This window comes from Ursus americanus, chromosome 8 (assembly GCF_024610735.1).
Source record: "Ursus americanus isolate L20-20 chromosome 8, mUrsAme1.1.p, whole genome shotgun sequence".
Classification (NCBI taxonomy): Eukaryota; Metazoa; Chordata; class Mammalia; order Carnivora; family Ursidae; genus Ursus; species Ursus americanus.
Genome location: NC_142134.1, coordinates 69,155,921 through 69,161,919, shown reverse-complemented (window position 1 = coordinate 69,161,919; position 5,999 = coordinate 69,155,921). Strand labels below are relative to the sequence as shown.

Below are 5,999 nucleotides of genomic sequence, written 5' to 3'. Positions count from 1 at the left end.
GGAACGGGGGAAGAGAGAGGGAGGGGGAAAGAATCCCAAGAAGACTCAGCACTAAGCATGGATCCTGACACAGGGATCCATCTCATTAACCTGAGATCATGACCTGAGCCAAAACCGAGACTCTGATACTTAATAACTGACTGAGCCACCGAGGCGTCCCAACCTTTCATAACTTCTATACGTCTCTGTCTATATCTGTCTCCTCTGCCCTCATATCAATTTCTCTGCCCTAATTCATGTCTCCACAGTCTCAAAACTGAATTATTGCACCAACTTCCTAGCTAATCTTTCTGCTTTCCTTGACTCCTTAGAACATGCTGGCACCAGGGTTCCATAAATACAACCCAACATGACACTCCTATAGAAAGTTCTCCAATTATTCTACATTTTCTAAATATGACTTAGTAGGCATTTTAAGGTTTGGACCTACTCATGCAGACTTACTTCCTGCTAACTTCCTCTTCACCTTTCATACTCGAGCAGCAATGAATTGCTTATATTTTCTCTAGACCTCAACTCCTCCCCAGTATATCAACTGCTTTTGCTTATGTGTATCTCTGCCTAGCTAATCCTTTCCTATGCAGAGGGCTTTTCCTACCCCCATCCCCAAACCCACCTGGAAAAATTCTACTTATCCTTTAAGACTCAGATTGAAGGTCACTCTGTCTAATATCTCTGCTGTGACCCTTCAAGGCTGGGTTACGTGTCTCTCTTCTGTATGCATTTCACTTACTAGTTTCTATAGCATGTTTTGTGTCTACCTCTACCATTAGACTGTGATGTCCTTTAGGGCATGGGTTATGTCTCATAAATCCCTGTAACTCCAGCACCTAGCAAAGTTCCTGACACATGGCTAATAAACTTTTATTGCACAGGGAGTCTTCAAGCCATAAAATGATTCACAGGAGAATTAATGGAGAAGTAACGTGGTCCCAGCACTCCTCTGGGAATCAATGCTCTGCGTGATGCTGGCGAGGTCACTTAACCTTTCTGCACTTCCATCCTCTCAGCTGAGAAGAGACTACCTATATTTTAAGGTTCTTCCCAGCTCTATATTTACTATGAAATACAGACTCTTCATGCTGCATTTACATTTTTGATTATAGAAATTTAACAACTCCTTTGAGATACTTTGCCGACACTACGAACGGAGTTAAGAAGCTATTGTGATCGAAGTCATTTATACATTTAAGTTCCCCAGGAAAGTAATGTAAGTAAATGTAAACTGAATAAACAAATACATTTTTGTAACTTATATAATCATTAACTTTGTATAATCATTTGTACATGTAAATATAAGAATTTTTCTTCATTACATTGTTTACTTCTGCAACCACCGTCACTTTTCTCTTGACACTGGATTTGAAGCTGCTTTCTTCTGTAATGCTTTATGCTCTTTAAGGTCCAACCCAAAAGACACTGTGCCACTTCACCGTGAAGAAATCAGCATCAGGTCTCTTCCTCCTCTTCATCTCTATCCAAGAACAGCATAGGACTTTCCTTGATATTCTGTGCCTCATCAATGTTAGTGACAGGTTGAGACTGACAACTTTTTGATTTTCCCAGCTTCTCTTCCATTCCCTCCATGCCTACCTTCTATTCTCCCTCTTCCTCACTAATACCACTAGCCATTCTGGACCCTGACCCTTCTGGTCCTTTCCCACCTTTCTGAAGGATGGACGTTTTCTCATTGAAGTGAGCTCTAAATTCTTCCACTACATCATTGGTGAGGGAACAATTCTTGACACAATTACTTTATTAGCTTAACTCATTAACCACTCTTTGGTGGGTTGTTTTGACATTTGCTGAAGAAATCTTATCTGTGGTACCACAGCAAGATCAAGAGACAGTCCATATTCAGGTATAGGTAACTTGCTCACATCAAATACTTCTTTATCCATCATCAGATATGTTGAGTGAATGTAGGGGAGCAAACATCTTTGAGCCTTTTCTTTTAAATCTTTATCTTGGTCTAGAAACAATTCCAATTTTTTTTCTAAACATATATAAATTTATCTGGATTGATTTTGATTTCCCTCACAGGCAATGAGAAGCTGTTGAATCATCCCTTTTTCTTCTGAGAGAAGCAAAATTAATGAAGCTTTGCCATTCTTTCTGTACCTGGCCACGCTACCTGCCCTGTGAATATGTGTGCTGGCATTCTTTGGACAATCAAACTGAAGAATCCAATTCATAGCCAGGAAGTCTAGACTCTGACTGTAATGACGGTGGCAAAGAGTGCTGCAATTCTCTTACAGACAGACTCATCATAAACTTCCATTCTCATCATCTGCTGCTGTTAGACATGGGGGCAAGGATAGAAGAACCAGGATTTGGCTGGCAGAACACTCGATACAGATAATGAATATCTTTACAAGTGAAGGAAAAGACAATACTTTCCTTCTTTAGGTGGCTTCTCAAAGTGGAAAATAACACATTTATTTTTTGCTATAGATTACAAACTATGCAGGTCTGTTCCAAAGTGACAAAGTGCTGTATTTTTCTTTATCATGAACCCAGACATATATATGTGATTTTTAGTCAAGAAAGTGTAAAGCCCACTCAAATATCTATGAGTCTGTGTGTGTGTGTGTGTGTGTGTTAGACAGAGTGTGAATAGTTCCAATGAACTATGAACTAAAACCAAAGCATTATTTATTAAAACAACTTTTTAAAATAGAATTTACTGAGCATCAAGACTTTTATTATATTCAGTGGGCCGTCTAATTATCAGTAAGAAGTATATCAAAATTATCAATTAAGTTGTATTTGCATGCCACTGAATACTTACTTCCTCAGTGTTTGGGGAACTTTCTTACTCATTTCTCTATGTTCTTGGTAGAATATAAGTTCTGAAAATTCACTATTTGAGTTAAAATTGTGACACTGCGTTTTCTCCTTATGTGGCCTGAGGCAAGACAGTCGACTTTCATGTAGCTTAGCTTCCTCTTCTATAAAATGGAGATAAATCCTAGACAAACTACACATAGATCGGGTTAGGTATGCCACACGAATTATTACATGCAACGTGAAAACAAAAATATGTAAAATTAAATTAGAATAGCATGTAGTACATAATATGCTTAAAATATTATTGTAATAGCTGCTTGCTAAATATATGGGGGATAAGAAGAAGTTGATAAGGCATAGAGATTATAAGAGGATAGCAATTAAGCCATGTATACAAAAAGTCTAATAAGAGGTAAAAAAAATTAATGTCCTCATGGAGAGGTAAGTTGTATTATAAAGATTCAAAGTTGAGATACATCACTGACATTTAAATTTTTCTAAAAACACATTGTTGTTCAGTCAAAAAAAATTATCCAAAATGTAATACATTGTGCTGCATGCTGGAAATAAAGTGGGAATGAAACATACGGTTCATGTCCTTATGGCGCTTTCAGTAGAGAAGATATACACTGAATGTTTTTTTTTGCATTTATGGAATTGAGAATGATAAAGCTTGATGTCGTACATAAACACATAAAAAATAAATCCAATTTAATCTGTGTGGAAGATAGGGAGGACATTGTGGAGGAAGTAACTTTTTTGGCTGAAACCTGGAAAGTAAATAGTTATTGAGTGTCGCAGGAGGTGGAAAGGAGGAGTGGTAGAAGAAAAAAACAAAACAAAACTCAAGTTTATTAAAATCAGTAAGATTGGCAAAAAAGAAAAGAGAAAAAAAGAATGAAGGGGGGCTAAACAGAAGGGGGAATGAACCATGAGAGACTATGGACTCTGGGAAACAAACTGAGGGCTTTGGGGGAGGGGGAGTTAGTGGGGGATTGGGATAGGCCGGGGATGGGTATTAAAGAGAGCACTATTGCATGGAGCACTGGGTGTTATATGCAAACAATGAATCATGGAACACTACACCAAAAACTAAGGGTGTACTGTATGGTGACTAACATATCATAATAAAAAATTAAAAAAAAAAAAGGAAAGAAAGAAACCTGACCCCAAAATCAGACGTCTTTCCAGGCTTACCACTATGTCAGAAAATTATCACAAATAGCTAATGCAGTAAAACTTTATACAATGATAACAACATAAATACTTACATCAAACTTTATTTTTTAAATTTTTTTTATTTAAATTCAATTAGCCAACATATAGTACATCATTAGTTTCAGACGTAGCGTTCAGCAATTCATCAGTTGCATAAACCACCCAGTGCTCTTCACATCCAGCTTTAAAAACTTCTTTTCTTACACACTGGCTCATTTAAATTTCACAGTTACTAGGGGACTTGTATATGAATTTTTACATTTTATAAAACAAGGAGGTAAGACTGATTGGCCTGTGCAAAGGCACACAGCTGATATTGCCGGAAGTCATGTGATCAAACTGTAGATCCTGAGGACGAGGCACTGCAGAGATCTAGCTCCTTTGTACTGATCAGGGCTCAGTCTGCAAACTGAATGGCAGGGAGAGTTGCTCATTCAACAAATTCCTGATACGTACCAAGTACCAGGCACTGGTTTAGGTTAGGGATAAAGCAATGAACAATAGAAGGCACGGTCCTGTCTCTGTATCTTCTAGATGTGAGAGGTGAAAATTATACAAGATTAATGAACAAAATATGTAGTATGTTGGTGATAGGCCAGGGCTCAGAACAAAAGTAAAGTAAGAAAGAGGGATAAGAAGCACCACGAGCAATTTTAGAGTGGTCAGAGAAATCCTCAGTGGAATGGTAACATTTGATTAAAGACCTGTGGGAGAGGAGGGGTAGAGTCCCACAGAGAGCTTAGAGAAGGGATTTCCAAGTAAACACAATTGTAGGTCAAAGGGCATAGACAAGAGGTATCCAGGGCCAGGTGTATGTTTGTGGAACAGCAAGGAGATCAGTGTCCTTAGAACAGAAGAAACAGAGGGAGAGTAACAAGAAGAGTAACAAGGGGTCAGAATTCATAAGGCTTCATAAGGCGTTGTAAAGACTGTGGCTATTAGACTGAGAGAGATAGGCAGATTGCAGGGTTCAGAGCAAAAGAAGGATGATATCTGGTTTCCATTATAAGAAAAATCACCTAGTCTATTGTATTGCAATGAGACTCTGTTGACAGAAAATGTAGAAATGTCAGTTAGGAGGCCATCGAAATAATCCATGACAGTGAGTATGGTCAGTGAATAAGAGGTGATAGAACAGGATCATATTCTGGATATCTTTTTAAGGTTAAGGTGACAGGACTCGACTTAGGACCAAATGTGGGGTATACAAGAAAGAGAGGCATCAGTGAAAACCACAAGTCTACAATGTAACAGGTCATATATCACGCTCATTCATTTTCCAGCTAGCCTTGTGGGTATGTGCTGCTGTTCACTGCATTTTTATTGTTGTTAGTTGTTTTGTATGAGTGGTTTGAGAAAGAATAGAAAGGGTAAGAAGGGTGAGGGAAATTACTTGGAACTGGGGGCAAGTTGAAAGAAACCGTAAGAACTATATTCCTAGCAGACTTGCGATAAAAATATCATCATAGAAAGCAGAGCTCCATTGTTTTTTTGGTTTTTCACTGGGAAAACAGTTCTGTTACACAGGCAGAAATGACAGAAAATGGCAGAATTGGGTTGTATGTTCTATGGGATTTGGTTGATTATGACAAAATCAACAATAATTACCAACACAGCATCCTTGAAGTGATAATAACAGCTTGTCTATCCAAACTCTCCTTTGGAATGTTTTTATTTTCAATAGTATTTCACCAGGAGTAAAAAATGAAGTCTTGTGCTTACACATAGAAAGCCATGCTTATCGGTCTGCAATTTTCCTAAACTTGAAAGCTGAATTGCTTTGAGAGCAAACACCTTGATGTGAACACTTGGAAAGTGTACTTAAGGAGTAGCAGGGCAGATATTAGTGCCGAACAATGACAAGAATGACATAGGTGCTAGACTTCACACTGAGGGGTCACTGCACACGTTATTTCACAATGGCTGCCTCAGTAGATGAGCTGACATAACAACCCACCGCCGGAGCCATAAACAATTGCCAATTTCATTTT

The 5,999-nt window shown here is 38.2% G+C and overlaps 1 pseudogene; it reads right to left on the bottom strand.

Annotated features, from left to right (window-relative positions):
• Positions 1 to 1,277: 1,277 nt before the first annotated feature.
• LOC123775841 (putative ATP-dependent RNA helicase DDX10 pseudogene) lies at positions 1,278 to 2,519 on the bottom strand (annotated as a pseudogene).
• Between the last annotated feature and the right edge of the window lie 3,480 nt (positions 2,520 to 5,999).